At 39.1% G+C, this 18,145-nt stretch overlaps 1 long non-coding RNA gene across 2 annotated transcripts in view; it reads left to right on the plus strand.

Moving 5' to 3' along the window:
- LOC105093859 (uncharacterized) overlaps window positions 1-18,145 on the plus strand; it is a 324,842-nt gene that overhangs the window by 122,661 nt on the left and 184,036 nt on the right. For both annotated transcript variants that reach the window (XR_010381944.1, XR_010381945.1), the window contains exon 4: window positions 7,395-7,522. This is a non-coding gene — a long non-coding RNA (uncharacterized LOC105093859). The remainder of the gene's footprint in view (window positions 1-7,394; window positions 7,523-18,145) is intronic.

An 18,145-nucleotide genomic window follows, 5' to 3' on the forward strand; every position in this document is an offset into this window, starting at 1 on the left:
CAGAGGCTCTGAGCACCATCGTCATGGTTGCTTCCAGTTGGCTGCGGTGGGGGCTGGTTACGTGGTTTCAGTTCCGATGAACTACCTGACTGCCAACCCCAAGCCTGGGTTTTCTTGTCTATGGGATGGAGAGGATGGAAGGTGAGATGACCTTTCCAAGGGAGAGACTCTTCCATCAGTGACTTCTTAAGATGTGTTGCCTTTGTGGATGCAGAGCCCCAGTTAACACAGACATGGTCAGGGGAAGGGGGTTCTTCAGCAAATACCAATGTCAGTCAAGCCCTCCCCTCTTCCACCTCATCTCCTATTGTTCCCTCTCTTCTCTCTGCTTCAGCCACCTTTTGCTGTTCCTGGAACATGCCAGGCACACTCCTGCCTCAGAGCCATTGCACATGCTCTTTATTCTGCCTCCTAGCTGTCCTCCTAACTACCCCCATGGCTTGCTTCCTTTCCTCTCTCAGGCCTTTCCTCAAAGGTCCCCTTTTTGGCGAGACCTCTCCTAGTTAACTGTTACAGCCACAACTGCATTCTAAACTCCACCTACCCCTCAGCACACACACATGCTCCCTCTCCCCTTCCCACTTTTCGATTGTCTCCTCTAGCTGAAAGTTAGCTCCACAAGGGCAAGGATTTATGTCTGCTTGATTCCTGTCTATATTCCAGCACCTAAACTAGTGTGTAGCCAGTACTCAATAAAAACATATTGAAAGGCTTAGTGAGTGAATTAATGAATCCTGGCTCTGCCATTTAGTAACTAGGCAACCTTTAGCAAATTAGTTAATTCTTTTCTATACCTCATTTCTACTAGTGTAAAATTGGCATGATGATTCCCTACCCTCCTATTGTGAGTTTTAAACAAGGTTACAGAAGTATACTCCTAGCACAATACTTGCGTGTACTCAGTGATTTACTTTGTGAGTTCAATGAAAGTGATACACATAATAGTAGTAAAACATTTTTAGATTATTCATAGGAAATAATCTTCCGGGCACTGCCTTAAGTACTTTATGTACCTACTACATAGTAATGCTACTATTATTAACATCCTAAGAAATAAAGAAACTGTAGGAATTACTTGCCCAAGGCCACATGACTAGAAAATCACTGAGTCTAGATTTGAACTCAGGCCCCATCTGTTTTCAAAGTCCATTACTTAACCCCTTCACCACACTGCTCCCCACAGGCAAGAAGAGATAATTTATATAATACAAGTGTAGAAAAAAAAAACATTCAAGTAGTGAAAACTTTACAAATACTTTAATTTTTAAACTCGTAGAATGTCTTTGTAGATCAACATGATAATAATTCAACTTCTAAAATCAATTGGAATATATAGATAGTGGCCAAATAGTATTCAATGAAATACTGTGGCCAGGAAATGCTACCAATGAGGAGATATTTGGAAACTGTGTTTTATTTAGACACAGTCTATATGAACTAATACATTTCCATTTTAAAATAGAGAGCAGTGTCATTTAGTTTCCAAAGATGAGTGGAAACAAAAACTAGGGCCATATAGACACACCCTAAACTGAGCACCTGCTTTTGAGCCTGCCTCAAACATTGTTATCCTGTTTTTCTTGTGAATTGGCTTCAATGACTTATGATTCCTGTGCATCTAGCATATCTCATAACCAGCAGTCATTCATAGTCTATTTTAATTTTGGTTGTTAATAAGCTTGGTTTCGCTCGTGAGAGAGAGCTCAGTGAGACCGTATCTTCTCTATTTGTGGTGCTGGTTCTACAAGTCACTGCATACCTAACAGGGAGGAATACACATACAAACTTTCCAAATCGTCTTTAAAGGTTTTCAGTTCCCTTTTTTCTTTTTTTGGTTTCTATTGCCTTCCCAGTAATGGCTAAGACATTGTCAGTTTGTGTTTCTTCTTGTGATTTCTCTAGAAGGTCTTGTGGTCCAGGCCTTCAGTTGGGACCCAGTATTAATTTCCCATTGACTTTAGCCTGGCTATTTTTCTTACAGGGAATAGAAAGCCATTTAAGCCAGCTCAAGACAAAGGGCTTTAGCATATTGTATTATGTTACATTATTTTTGAATGGTAAAGTAATGTTTGTGGAAATCCAAGAACAGAAGACATATTAATTCTTGGCTTCAAGGAGACCAGAGCTCAAAGGTTATTCTAGATTCAAGGAAGTTCCAAAGACTCCAGCAGCAGGAGTTCATGGATCTTTGATTTCTATGATTAAGCAACATGCTACACATCTACTTCTTCTGGTCCTAGTAGTAACTGATGGCTACTTTTGCTTCAAGCTCAAGGCCTCAAGAGAGAATCTGATTGATCCAGTTCAGGGAAGACTGTATCTCCCTGACCAGCCTGTGGATTGTGTACTGTTGATTCAGGTGTCTGGGCCACAACCAATCATTTATGCACAGAGGAGGTGAGGTGCTGAGCACTAAACATGGTTTCCTGGGCCTGCCCCTTTGGCAGGAAGTGTGGGCAGGGTGGATCCCCTTAAAAGAGGCTGTGGGTGGGTTGGCACAGTGCTGACCTTTCCAGAATACCATCTTGTAAGAGACTAAGGTGTTTCCCAAATCACACAATGGTACACCAAGGTAAGATGATATATTGACAAAGATAAACGTGCAACTCAGAAAGATATCTACAAAGCACATGCATGCATCTTTGCAAAGGCATGCTTAAAACATGAAACAAATTTCATTGTTTCTTTGTGATACGTTTTATCTAAAAATGTTTATTCTTTTGCCTGTTAAGTCAGCTTGTAAAGCCCTGTGGCTTTCTTAGTCAGGACCTCCAAGTTTTGGTGTGCAGATTACAGTCAGCACGATTCTACTTGATACCATTCACAGAGATTTCAATGTGATAACCAAACTAAAGCTGCATTCACCTAACTGCAGTGGCCCAGCTAGTTACTGAGGTTTTGTTGTGATTGTGTTGAGATGGTCAAACCCACTGATTGGGTAAGTATACACAAGTGACTAAGCATACACAATGCCAAGGGCCACAGCTTTAAACACAGGCAGAACCTCTTTGTGACTTCAGAGGTCCCTTGTGTCAAATATACGATGCCCATGGTGCCGGCAAGCTCTCCTCTGAGGACAGGCCCACAGACACCCAGGACCCTGAAGAATAAGGGACATACATTGGGAACATTTTGATCAGGATGGTAATGTTAAGGAGCATGGGTCAAGATCCAGGCCTGGCTGCACTGCTGCAATGAATAGGAGAGTTTTGGTGGTGATGGTGGGGACTGCTGATATAAGGGGATAAGGCATGACAAACTTGGCCTGCTAACAGTTCTGGAGGACACAACCCCCTTGACAAAGACCAAGTCCTTGTGCTTAAGGTAGTTCTCTTAAGATTATTTGAGTCACTACCCATGGCAGGCTTTGGTGGTGACCCCATCTGTATAAACTTTACTCTCTTTTTTGAGTCTCCAGCAGAAACCAGTCTTTCCTGATACCAGATGTCCACAGCATGCTAGCTGTGCTTCTCTATGGCCCGCATCACTTTCTATCTGTGTTAACAATCTAATTTTTCCCACCCTCTGATGGAAATTTCTATTAAGACAAGATCAATGTCTGACTCCTGCCTGGTGTTCCTGCCATTTAATAAATATTTGTTGGATAAATGGGAGTAGGGACCTAAATTTTAGCCTTTTAGTTACCGATTTGGCTGTGGCCATGTGTCTTCCTTCTTCTCTTTGCATAGTGGCCCAGAAGGGATAGTCTGAGATGAGATCATTGCTGATTGAAGCTAATTTTAGTGCCAAATTTATTTAAAATTTTCAAATGTAGGTACTGTGAAACATCCTCAGTATATCCTGTAATATATAGAAGGGTCCACAGGTACAGTAGATTACCAGCAGGAAGATGGAATTCCTAGTGGCAGATCAGGAAAGCTCCTTGAGTATGGAGAAAGAGCTGGAGGAGCAGGAGGAGAGAAGGGTAATAGCTAACGTTTATTGATAGCCTACTGTGAGCCAGGCCCTGTTATAAGCATTTTATATACATTAATTCACTTAAAACTCACAGCAGCCATGTGAGGAAGCTGCCCTTATCCCATTTCACAGGTGAGCCTGGTGCAAAACAGAGCAGGTTGCCCTATGGTCCATGCAGTCTGACTCACTGGATTCCAGGACCCCCTTCTTTTTCCTTCCCATTATGTTCATTCCTCATAAATTCAAAATATTATTGATACATGTTAAATATTGTTAAGTATTAGATATTCAAATACAGTTTAATTAAGAGTAGTATATTCACTTACTCATTTATTCACAAACTTTCATAAACCATTATTATGTGACACTTTTCCAGCAGTGAGTATATTTGTCCTCCCTGGAAGCCTTGAATGGTCAAAAATGAGGTGATGACCATTCCTGATTTCATCCTTGGGGGCCCTGCTGGCTTTCTTCTGCTTTCACTGAAGTCAGCCTGGGTCTCTGCTATTCCTCAAAATAGAATGTCAGTAAGATAGACAAACCCGCTTCTTGCTGATATTAATGCTTCTCAGACCATAAAGTTGGTGCAGTATTTTTCAAAACAAAACAGAACTTACTTTCACTGGTATGAGGATGGAGAGAGATGAAGTAGAGATGGGAGTCAAACAGCCCTGTTCTATCACAGCTGTCTGTGCAGCTACTTCAACCACTATATAGTCTTGGGAAGATCTGTTTTCCCAGTCACACCGGATGAAGAAGTTCACTGCCTTGAATCTCCTATGACTTTCAAAGACACTACTCCAAAGCCTCCAGTGTTGTTTGGATAACCAATTCCCACTTCCCGGAAGGGTCCCTTTATTCCCCATTTGTTTTTATTTTTGACATTTTGGGTTGGTGATAGAGAAAGGCTTCTGGCTAGAAGCTGGAGGCTGTGTCTAAGACAAGGAAGCTGTCAAATGGCAGAAAAGTTCAACTTGGTCCTACCAGACAAAAAAAAATTTCACCCCCCCAGGAACTTGTGTACACACTGCTTGAAGAAGAGCAGAGATTGCATAACTCTTCAGATGTTGTACTTCGTCAAAGTGAGAATTGTACTAGCAACCAGAATTCTGGTTTGGCAACACAAAGACTTTACTATAATGCAACACCATTCCTATACCCACATGCCTAGGACAGCCAGACGTATACTGGCATTCAGTAATTATTTGTGGAATGAATGAGTGAATAGAAAAAAATCTAGAAAGGTATCAATTGTAAATGTTGAAAGTAATTATCATCTCTTTAAATAGCTGAGAATTCTGGTTTTTCTATTATAAATATGTGTTATTTTTATAATAATAGTTTTAAAATGTAACTTCAATTTTCCAGGAAATTACTGACTTTAAGCTGAAGTGAGGGCAAACATAGGACTGGATTTTGCTGGTTTTATTATTGCCAAGCTCAGCTTTATGGTGAGTAGTATAGCTACAACCCTTGTGGGTAAATTCCTGGAAAACTGGTTCTTTCCAGAATACGGATCAAGTTAACACTTTCTAACCAATGCGGAAGTAACTACTTTGTTCTCTAAGCAAAGGGCTTAAAAAAATTACAGAATGTTAGAGGTTGTCTTGCCCCATTTTCTTAGTTTCCAGATGAAGAAACTGAGTCCAGAGCAGTGGTTGGTTAGCCTTGAGCAAGCTAATGATGAAACTGGTGTCAGGACTCAGCATTTCTAACTGGAAGCACATTTCCTTATTTCACTCTGTCAGTTAGAAATCCAGCAAGAATTTAGTGGCTTACTTAACTGGGTAATTGAGGAAATTTTAATAAAGGATTATTTAAAAAGTGGAGGCAGAGTTAAGATGACCAGCAAAGGAAGCGAAGCACTCCAGGTATGCCAAATGGAGAGCTATTCCACCCCTAGGCTGAGGGAGGCTAGGGTAGAAGCTGTTACAGAACCAAGGGACACTAGTGGTAAAGAGAAGGCGTCTCACATGCACTGGGGTATTTGGTAGAGGAACAGCCCATCTGCAGGGAACCAATAGCCCAATTTTATTCTTTTCCCAACTAGAAACCAAAGGTCAAGAGAGCTTGTTGATTCATTTCAAAGAGGTCAGCATCCCAGGGCATAGAGCAGTGAGGAAGGGTAGAGGGTGGTTTTGGAGGGACCTGTGGAAAATATCCATCACATTTGCCCTCTTGAAGATAAACCCGGTCTTTTCTTTGCTCTCACTTCAGCCTCAAATCATTAATAACCTGGACAATTGAGGTTACATTTTTAAAACTATTATTATACAAATATGTATTTATAATAGAAAAATCAGAACAATGCAGCTGTTTAAAGAGATTATAATTACTTTTCACTTTCATTGTTTATACTTCTCTAGACTTTTAAAATTCATCCATCCATCTATCCATTCATTCATTCATTTATTCATGCCACAAATATTTATTGAATGTCAATGTGTGCCACCCTACTGTAGACATGTGTATGTTGGAATAAACAAATTAGACAAAAATTCCTTCCCTCAAGGAGCTAACACTTTAGTGGAGAAGAGTCACAATAAATATGATAACCAAAATGATAGTATGTGAGGTAATGATTAAAGGGCAAGAAGAAAAACTAAAGCAAGAGGAAGAAACAAAAGTGATATAGGGAAAGTATTGTAATTTTAAATAAGGTAGCCAGGAATCCTTGTGTGTGTGTGTGTGTGTGTGTGTGTGTGTGTGTGTGTGTGTGTGTGTGTGTGTGTGTGTGTGAGAGAGAGAGAGAGAGAGAGAGAGAGAGAGAGCGCGAGCGAGAGAGCGAGCACGCGCAAGCGAGCAATGACTGCCTGTTTGTAGGGCTTTTCCTCCGGCTAACTGCTGAGTGTTCAGATAATGGGGAGTGTAGGTGGTGTGACTTACGCCCTCCCTCGCAGTTTCAAAATGTCTCTCTTTAGGTTTTGTAAAGGGCAAAACTTTCTCCACTCTTCATATTAACCATTAAAAAACTGCTGTGGGGAATCCTCAGTGCAAGTTTATTAGCCAAGTTCTTTGTGTCTGACCCTGTCTAGCTGGGTGACTTGGGGGAAGTCATTTAACCTCTCTGAGCCTCAGGTTCCTTATGTGCGAAAATGAGGGGTTTGGTGACTGAGAAGAGATGAGAAGGAAATAAGATTAGATCTGAGAGAGTCCTAATGCCCAGCACACAGTTGATAGTCAGTAGATGGTGTCTTCTTTCCTTTTCTGGACAGAGCTGCAGAAAAGGCATGTTCTGGTAAAACCGTAGACAGGATCCACAGCACTGAGGAAGTCTGCCAGTCTATTAATAACAGTAGCTGGTATTAATTGACCGCCTGTGTACCAGGCGGGACTTTTACATGTGTATCCCACTTGTAAACCCTTGCAATTTAAGATGAGGCAATGAGGCACAGACCCCCTTGCACAGCTGATGGGTCACAGAGGCAAGGCTTGACTCCAAGTCTGGCTGATGTTAATCTGTGCTCTCTCTACAGGTGCTGTGCTCTTCCTCTCCCCCACCCTTCCCTGCCCCTGTGAGGAAGAGTCAAGGCTGGATTGAGCCAGAGTGTAGGGAAGGATTTTCTCATAATTTGGCAGCCCATGAAGATCTCTAGACTACCAGGTAAGGACTATTTATCACCCCGAAAAAGCTTCTTTACTAAATCCCATAAATGCAGTGGTTCTAAAAGTGGGAACTGTGCTGATTGCCTGTGAATCGCCTAGGTAGTTTAAAAAAACAAAAACAAATGTCAGGACTTTGTCCCTTGAAATTCTAGTTAAGAAGGCCCGAGGTAAGGCTTTTGGTTGTCTGTGTCAGCATAGTCCCAGGTGTTTCTGATGTGCTGCCAGATTTGGACAACATCTCCCTGGGGCCCAAACTAATAATGCACCTTGGGAATCTTCTGTTGCCTGTGCCTGGTTGCCAGCAGGATCATGAATTATAACTCTTCCTGATGGTAGTAAGCATGCTGGATAATCTAATCCAGGCTTCAGCTGAACCTCTGATCAAAGTATTGGGGGACAGGAAAGGACTTGTTGCCTTGAAGCATTAAGAGGAGAGACTCCTTCCTGGTCAGTCGCAATGGTCAGTGATCTTTGGCCATTGAAAGAACAGTCCATCAGCTGTACTACCCTCCAGGCCACAGCTTCTTCAAGGACATTATGAGAGACCTTGTCAAATGCTTTGCAGAAATCAGTATACATGTCTGTGCTACCCCTTTCAATTCAGGCTCTAGAAGCTCCAACAAAAACAAAATGCAGTTGGTTGGCACAGCTCTTTATCAGTGACCCCACACCAGCTGCCAGTGTCAGCAACTTCTTTTCCAAGGGCTCGGAAGTCGGTTTTTTTTTTTTTTTTTGAGAAACAAAAGAACCTACTGTCTTCTTGGTAGGTTTCTACAAATATGAACTGGAAAATGGCGCTCACATCAATCAATTGTAAAAATCAATTTCGACCTCACTTAGGTCTTGATGCTGCATTTCTCTCAAGAACAAGGGCTCAGGTTATCGGCATATCTAGGGACTTTGGAGACAAGTGCTGGAATGAACTCTTTAAGACCCAGTAGTCTTAAAGTTGTACATTTGCCACCTTTCTTTGATGATCAAGAGAGAGAAAGCTACAAAGTCATTAAATGTAGACCATTTAGTTAGTCTACACGGACAACCTCAGACCCACACTCATCCTATCATTTTCTTGATGGCAGCAAGTGGATCTGACCTCTCTCCTCCATCACAGCAAACATGGAGTCAGAATTCCTTATTGGGAGGGAGGATTTTTTAATAGTTGGTTTGTGTTTTTTATTTTATTTTGTTTTTTAGAAGAGTTGATCTTTTCTTACTTTTGGGTCTAGCATGGCTGCAATTCCCTATGAATCTTTAAATGTCCCAGTCAGTACTTTGAAAGTGTATTTTATTATCTTAAGGATGTGGCTTAATCAACACTGTCTTATATATCTGATCTCTATGTTACCTTTCATCTTGGTGGTTATGTTTCTAGACTCTGAGTGAAATCTGTCCTTTGGTTTTTTATCCTAAATTGTTCTATTTGAATGAGACCCAATAAACATATTCAAAAATTACAGTATTAATACCACCTTGAAGAAATATTCTTTACTTTAGTAGCAGATTCTTTGTGATCCTTTAAGTAATGAACATAGCCAAGAAAATACATGTAACTCAGTGCTCTCATTTTTGTAACTGTTCATATCATATATGCCAGTCTAAACATGTAAAGGTAGTCTCATCATTATCCAATTAGTTACTTTTCTGTCTCATGAATTAGCAAACCTGTGTATCTTTGATCTTATAATAGTAATTTTGACTTTTTCTGAGCCTTATGTTTTAATCTTTGAAGAACATGTGAAAATGATGAAGTATAAGATGAAAGTCACCATCTATTGAGTGCATTTACATCAGGCACTGTACTCTAAATGCCATACATGCATTAAGTTATTAAAACTACATATTAAATTATGACATTAAGATATAATTATTACTTTCTCTGACCATTTTGCTTTTCTTCCTCAAATATCATCCCAAAATTATAACTCAGAGAAAACCAGTTTTTTTCCTCCCTTGGAAAAGAAGTCTAGTATATTAATAAAATACATCCTCATTATGTTTCTGTCATCCTAAGATAACTTGAGCTAGGACTGCATGAATTAGTCTTTTATGTTAAGATTGGAAACTTTTAGTAAGGAGTGATATTAGATCTTTAAAAAATTTTTTTTTATTGACGTACAGTCAGCTACAATGTGTCAACTTCTGGTGTACAGCACAATGTCCCAGTCATGCAGATACATAATATATTGGTTTTCATATTCTTTTTCATTAAAGGTTATTACAAGATATTGAATATAGTTCCCTGTGCTATAGAGAAAAAACTTGTTTTTTTTAAAAATCTATTTTTATACATAGTGGCTGAAATTTGTAAATCTCAAACTCTCAAATTTATCCCTTCTCACCCTCTTTCCCCAGTAACCATAAGATTGTTTACTATGTCTGCGAGTCTGTTTCTGTTTTGTAGATGAGTTCATAATGTCATTTTTTTTCTTTTCTTTTAGATCCCACATGTGAGTAATATCATATGATATTTTTCTTTCTCTTTCTTGCTTACTTCACTTAGAATGACAATATCCGGGTCCATTCATGTTGCGACAAATGGCATTAATTTATTCTTTTTTATGGCTGAGTACTATTCCATTATATAAATATACCACAACTTCTTTATCCAGTAATCTGTTGATGGACATTTAGGTTGCTTCCATGTCTTGGCTATTGTATATAGTGCTGCTATGAACATTGGAGTACATGTATCTTTTCAAATTAGAGTTCCCTCTAGATATATACCCAGAAGTGGGATTGCTGGCTTATATGGTAAGTCTGTTTTTAGTTTTTTGAGGAATCTCCATACTGTTTTACATAATGACTGCACCAAACTACATTCCCACCAACAGTGTAGGAGGGTTCCATTTTCTCCGCACCCTCTCCAGCATTTATCGTTCGTGGACTGTTTGAATGATGTCCATTCTGACTGGTGTGAGGTGATACCTTATTGTAGTTTTTATTTGCCTTTCTCTGATAATAAGTGATATTGAGCATTTTTTCATGTGCCTATTGGCCATTTGAATGTCTTCATTAGAGAATTGCTTGTTTAGGTCATCTACCCATTTTTGGATTGGGTTGTTTGTTTTTTACTTATTCAGTTGTATGAGCTGTTTATGTATTCTGGAATTTAAGCCTTTGTCAGTTGCACTATTTGCAAATTTTTCTCCCATTCTGTAGGCTGTTGTTTTCTTTTTCTTAGGTTTCCTGTGCTCTGCAAAAGCTTGTAAGTTTAATTAGGTCCTGTTTGTTTATTTTTGCTCTTATTTCTATTGCCTGGGAAGAACATAGCTAAGGAGAACACAGCTAAGATTTATGTCAGAGAATGTTTTACCTATGTTTCTTCTAGGAGATTTATCCTGTCTCGTCTTATATTTAAGTCTTTAAGTCATTTTGACTTTATTTTTCTGTATGGTGTGAGGGAGTGTTCTAACTTCACTGATTTACATGCTGCTATCCAGTTTTCCCAACACCACTTGCTAAAGAGACTATCTTTTCTCCATTGTATATTCTTGCCTCTTTTGTCAAAGATTAATTGACTGTAGTCTGTGGGTTTATTTCTGGGCTCTCTATTCTGTTCCATTGATCCATATGTCTGTTTTTATGCCAATACCATGCTTTTTTGATTACAGTGGCTCTGTAGTATTGTCTGAGGTCTGGGAGGGTTATTCCTCCATCTTTGTTCCCTTTCTTCAATATTGCTTGAGCAGTTCTGGATCTTTTGTGATTCCATATAAATTTTAGAATTGTTTGTTCTAGTTCTGTGAAAAATGTCCTGGGTGATTTGATAGGGATCACATTAAATCTGTAGATTGCCTTGGGCAGTATGGCCATTTTAATGATATTCATTCTTCCAATCCAAGAGCACGGGATATCTTTCCATTTCTTTAAGTAATGTTTAATTTCCTTAATCAGTGTTTTGTAGTTCTCCATGTATGAGTCTTTCACCTCCTTGGTCAGATTTATTCTAAAGTATTTTATTATTTTGGATGCGATTTTAAAAGCGATTGTTTCTTTACTTTCTTTTCTTGCTAATTCATTGTTAGTATAAAGAAATGCAACTGATTTTTATAGGTTAATCTTGTATCCTGCTACCTTGCTGAATTCTTTTATCAGTTCTATTAGCTTTTGTGTGGAGCTTTTAGGGTTTTCTATATATAGTATCATGTCATCCACATATAGTGACAGTTTTACCTCTTCTCTTCCAGTTTGGATCCCTTTTATTTCTGATTGCTGTGGCTAGGACTTCCAAGACTATGTTGAATAGAAGTGGTGAGAGTGGGCATCCTTGTCTTGTTTCAGATTTTAGTGGGAAGGCTTTCAGTTTTTCACTGTTGAGTACTATGCTGGCTGTGGGTTTGTCATAAATAGCTTTTATTATGTTGAGATATGTTCCCTCTATACCCACTTTGGTGAGAGTTTTTATCATAAACGGGTATTGAATTTTATCAAATGCTTTTCTGCATCTATTGAGATGATCATGTGATTTTTGTCCTTTCTTTTGTTGATTTGGTGTATCACATTGATTGATTCGCATATGTTGAACCATCCTTGTGACCCTGGGATGAATCCAACTTAATCATGGCATATGATCTTTTTTATGTGCTGTTGGATTCTGTTGGCTAATATTTTGTTGAGGATTTTTGCATCTATGTTCATCAATGATATTGGCCTGTAATTTTCTTTTTTCTCTTTGTCTGGTTTTGCTATCAGGGTGATGGTGGCTTTATAGAGTGAGTTTGGGAGTACTCCTTTCTTTTCAGTCTTTTGGAAAAGTTTGAGAAGGACCAGTGTGAGTTCTTCTTTGTATGTTTGGTAGAATTCCCCAGTGAAGCAATCTGATCCTGGACTTTTGTTTGTAGGGAGGTTTTTTATTGCTATTCTATTTCATTTGTAGTGATTGGTCTGTTCAAGTGGTCTATTTCTTCTTGATTCAATCTTGGTGGACTGTATGTTTCCAGAAACTTGTCCATTTCTTGTAGGTTGTCCAGTTTGTTTCCATACAGTTGTTAGATCTTTGTTACTAGTCCCAGAGAGGGGTTAAAGATAGCAGAGTGTTACTAAGTTCATTAATTTGTTCATTCTCATAACAAGAGTCTATTGAGCACTTAACCACGTACAGGACACTGTGGTAGACATTAGGAATGCAGTGATAAATAACACACACTCTTCAGATTTTTATTCACTGTCCATCACAACAATTTATGTAAGTGTAAATTCCACTTAGGCCACTGGGCAAGCATCCTGATGCATTTTTGAGTCAAGTTCCCTCAGCCTAATGCTGGCACCTTCTTTCCTGATCCTCCTTTATTCTTGTTTGCATACTATTCTTGAGAAGCACCCGAGTTTTTATTGACTTAGTTCATGCTCTATAATTCAGTCTGGATCCAAGGCTCCTGGTGTCACAAAATCTATTTAACCTCCCAGAAGACTCTTTCTGCTAAGTGGATTCTTTGTATTTCATGCTTACAAACTACCCAGCATTTTAGAGACAGAGGGGATTTTACCTAAAGACAGTGACTGTTATCTGACCTAGTGCAGATGTTAATTAAACAGTGATGCTCTCACCCAGTCCAGGAGACATGACCCTCTGTTCTTCCAAAATGAGCAGAAGCTCCAGCCTTGTGATTTCTCTGAAATGCTTTGTCTCTGCAGCTTCCTTCTACTTCACCCTATGACCCATTGTTTGTGACTTAATTGGTAGGAGCCAATTCTTGTAAAATAATAATGCCTTACTTAAGCCCAGATCTAGATGCAGGTTGGATTTCCAGCAACCATGGAAATAATTAGGAGGGAGAGTGGGGAAAATAAAACCTCAGAGCAGCCAAAATAGCAGACATCAAGGTCATGTGCTAAAGCCCATGCAGTTTTCTGTTTGACAGACTTATAGGCCTCGTGTGTTAGTTTCCTATTGCTGTTGTAACAAACTGCCCCAAAACAACACAAATTTATTGTCTTATAATTTTGGAGGTCAGAAGTTTGAAATGAGTCTCACTGGGCTAGAATCAAGCTGTCAGGAGGGCTGCATTCCTTTCTGAAGACTCTCACGGGGAAGCCATTTGCTTGCCTTTTCCAGCTTCTAGCTTCCAGCTGCCTGAATTCCTTGGTTTGTGGCCCCTTTCCATCATCAAAGCCAGCAATGACTAGTCGTCTTTATCATTCCAAATCATTCTGAAACTGAGTCTCCTGCCTCCTTTTACTTTTGAGTACCCCTGTGATTACAGTGGGCCCACTCAATAATCCAGAATAATCTCCACACTTCAAGGTCAGCTGATCAACCTTAATTTTTTCTTGCCATATAGCACACTATACTCAGAGATTCTAGGAATTAGGACACAAACGTCTTTGGGAGGCCATTATTCTGCCTTCCACACCCAGGCTCAACTATCTGTATCCTTAGTTCATGGTAATACAAGTATGGTTATATGATGTATGAGCTGTTCAGAGTAAGGAACACTGTGAGTGGCAAACAATAGACACAATAGTGTTTATAATACAAAATGAGAGCGGAAAGCCCAATTCAAAAGAAGAGATGAAAACTGAAAATCAGCCACAGAACTAGCAAATCACAGAAGTCTGAGGTCACAGAGAATGGGGAAAATTCTCTATCCATTTCGGTGGTGTTTAAGGGTGTTCTGTTTTATGGCTCAAAACTTTAAATACTGTTCAAAACTGTGACACTGCCTGAGTCATTAAGAAAATGTTTTATTCAGTTTTAAAAGCAAGCAGTACGCCATACTCTTAAAAAGGGGTTTAAAAAATGAAACTATAAAGCATCCAGAGGAAATCTAGTGAGTATTCGTCTGATTTCTGAATGAGAAAAGGATTTTCTAAGCATGAAAACAAAGGAAGAAATGAAAACAAGAAGGGAGCCATATTTTAATATAAACAGATATTTAGGTGTTAAAAATCATAAGCCAAGTTAAAAGGTAACAGCAAGTTGTGAAAATTATTTGTCAAAAATATGACCATTGATAAGCTTAACAGAGTTCACACAAATCAACAAGAAAAATGGACATATTAAATGTAGACAGCTTATAGGAGGACAAAATATCAGAGGTAAATTAGTATATGTATAAAAGTTTAAACTCACTGGTAATGAAAAGTGAGAACAGTTATGGCAGTTTTAACTTACCAAATTAACACTGGTTTTTAAAAAAATGATAGTATTTAATGTAGGTGAGGGTATGGTAAAATATCAAAATATCACTCTCATAAGTTGCTGGGTATATATAAATAATACAAATCCTCTGTGAAGGCAATTTGACAGTATGTATAAAGAGCCCATAGATATTTATATATTTTGACATATTAATTCTATCTTTAGGTATTTATTCAAAAGAAGTAGAAATAGAGACAAAGATTTCTTTAAAAAAAAGATGTTCATTCTTATTTATAATAAAAACAACTGATTATCCCATGGAGATAATGGTTAAATGAAGTATGATACATTTATATTGCAGACTATGTAATAGAGCCATTAAAATGTATCTCAAAGAAAGTTTAATGACATAGAAAATATTAAGTGAGTTGTGTTATTTATTTTATATTTAAGCAGAAATTTAATGCAGAATAGGATGAGAGAAATTACATCAAATACTGAGTTACAGGCTTGTGAGTAACTTTTGCCTTATTTTTCTTTTTCCAAATTTTCAAGCTTTTAAAAATAAGCATGTGTATAGTTTTATACTCAGAATTGTATTGTTTTGTTTTTCATAATCAAAAGTAGAGATTTGTGTAGTATTCTTTAGAAAGATTTTCAGATAAAATGGCTTAATTGTTTTGGTGTTTGAGGCTTTAGTTATATAGACAATTCATCTACATGAAATCTTTTCTCCCAAAATGGTGCATAAGACATTGGTATACTTTGGAAATATTGGCTTACATGAGTAAAAGATAAAACTCTAAATTCATATAATTTGGTTAAGTGTTTGGCTTATGACAACATTCCCCTAAGTGTGTTTCAGGAAAATGGACTATTTTAAGTTGGCTTGTGACAAAAAGCATTTGGAGTTCAAATGCAATTAGAAAATACAGTGTACTGTATTTCCTCAGAGAGTCACAATTCATACTAGCATTTTCAAGGCTCTGAAAAATCCTGCAGTGATGAAACCTGCTTGGTTTTGTTTAAAGCAGAGTGTCCCAAAGTAGTACTCTTCAAAATTCTATTAACACCTATTAACACCTCCCAACAAATCATGTTTCATGTATGTTACACACTTTGGAAAATCGTAGGTTTACACAAAAGCTCAACTGACTCACTTATTTTTTCCTCACAACTTTGTAGACTGTAAGACTTGATGAGGTGAGTCCAGTTGGAATGAACTTTTTGGAACTGTCAGGAAAATTCTAAGAGGATGATAAGGTTATGATTGGGCAAACTTGAGACTGTGTGGTAGCTGTATGGTTAGGAAGATTTCAAATTCTGTTCCTAATTGCCAGATTCCGCTCTCCCACATCCCATCACCAGCCTCAAACCAGTGAATAGCTGCTGGCCCAGAGTCCTCCGAACTGCCGAAGGCTTTTCTTTCCAAGCACAATGTGCCCAGTGGGGATGGGACTTTCCAGGCACCCAATCTGAAGGGAGATTGCTTCTCTAACTTTCTGCTCCAGATTGCAGAATAATGTGCAATCCCTTAGTCATACCTGTTACATCTGAGAGGGTATGATGAGATAGTCCATTGCTAGAAAGTAAACCTTGTGCTAAAAGGTAAAGAATACATGTGGGGTCACCAGCAAATGGTGCAAATGAGTTCTTGCATGTTTTAATGAGTGGCCTGTGAGTGCCTTCTCTCTCGCTCTCTGGTTTTTGGTCTTCTTCCCCAAGGTCCTTTTTGTCTTTTGGAGCCTGTTGGCCTTCCCTCAAGGATCAGGACCCTAGGCAGTGGACTCTTTTTGGAGCTGGAGGGACCGTGCTGTGATCTCTAGGTCCACTTGAGCAAAACAACATCTTTGGCTCATATTGATTTTCTTAGATAGTATTCATTGTGTCCTGTTATATTCCTGGAGCCTCTGCCTCTTTTCTCTGGCTTCACCAGACTCTATCCTGGGAAGAGGTGGAAATGGGGAAGAGGAAGAGGAAGACTCTGTGAGAAACATGCCATCATGCTTAGATTCACAGACCCCCATGATTCTAGGGTAGGCAGGGAGCTTCATGATCATCTCATCCAGTGGCTTGTGGATATCTAGGGTTAAGCAGACAGAGTGACATTTAGCGGGGCCTCTAGATCCATATTTGCCACTTCAACCACAGCAACTCTGCTTTTTAATATATTGGAGCTGCAGGTAAAATTTCGTTTGAGAAAAGATACCTGCTGCCAAAAGAAATAGTTGAAGACAATGCATGTGTAAATCTCTGCAACAAGCAGTCATGCATCTTCTTCTCGAACCCCTCCAGTGATGGGGAGCTCATTACTATTCCATATTTGGTCATATGTTTTGTGAAACAGAAATCTGTTTCCCTGAGACTCCTACCCGTTTGTCCCAGTTCTGCTTTCTGGAGACGGATAGAAATAGTTTAAACCAATTTCCAGCTTTAAGCCCTACCAGGACAGGACTTCATCAGTTTCATTCTTTGGTGCATCTCTGGAACAATTCCTGGCATGCAGTGGGATCTTAATAAGTGATTATTGAATAAATGAATGAAAGAGTACCTTCATGTATCTAAGATTACCAGATGGCTTCAGTTTTAGAAATTGTCACACCTAAGGGCTCATATGATGATAACCTCCCTCTCCCTCCTCAGCCTGTGTCTCCTCTGTCAAAGAAGTTTAGGATGGAGTGCCAATATACTAAGGATCATTGTGCATGAGACAAGGACCCTTTGGATTTAACTTATTCTGCCTAGTGTTTTTGAAAAAAGCTAAAACAGGCACTGCATAAAAGCAACTTAATAACCATGAAAAAAGCTACCAGCCTTTTGTCAGGACATGAAGTATGACCCAGGCATGAGGATCATGCTGATATGCCCTCATCATCAGTAGTTACCAATATGGTAGAACTTGAAAGGCACTGAAAAGTCCCACCAACTCCCAGGATTGGACCAGAAACTTTACTATTTAGAGAGTCATTCCTTTGGGTAAAGTACTCATGTCTCTACTAAATGTAAACACTGGTCATAGTGAGTTAATATCTTGGAGTGAATTAGCTGATAGGGTGTTTTCCTTAAGGATAAGAGGCCCTCAAAATGCTGGATCCTAGGGGAAGAACTGGGCACCAGAGAAAGAAGGAGCAAAGTCAAGTGATCTAGAAGGTGAAAAGAAAGTGCAATTTTGTTTAACTTGATATGTGTGCAGTATTCCTGCAAATTGCTTTAGTGTAGAAAAGGCTGTTTGAGGCAGAGCATTGATCTGGCTCCATATATACCCTATGACACTGCAGAAGAACCTCTCTCCCACCTCACCCCACCCCATTGTGAGTCTTCCATGTGAATTAAAGTAATAGGACCAGTGCACTCAGACATGTTGGAAGTTGGGTGCTGGATGCATTCAGATGACTATCAGGCTGTTGAGGAAGGTGTCCAAGCTTCCCTGAGGCCATCCTCTCACCACAGAAGGGAAAAACCAATCCCTGACAAGCACATGGGTGATTATTAAGCCGTGTGATGAAGTGTTACTTCCTGAATAGGACATTCACAATTCTT

The sequence above is a fragment of the Camelus dromedarius genome, chromosome 8 (assembly GCF_036321535.1).
Source record: "Camelus dromedarius isolate mCamDro1 chromosome 8, mCamDro1.pat, whole genome shotgun sequence".
Taxonomy (NCBI): domain Eukaryota; kingdom Metazoa; phylum Chordata; class Mammalia; order Artiodactyla; family Camelidae; genus Camelus; species Camelus dromedarius.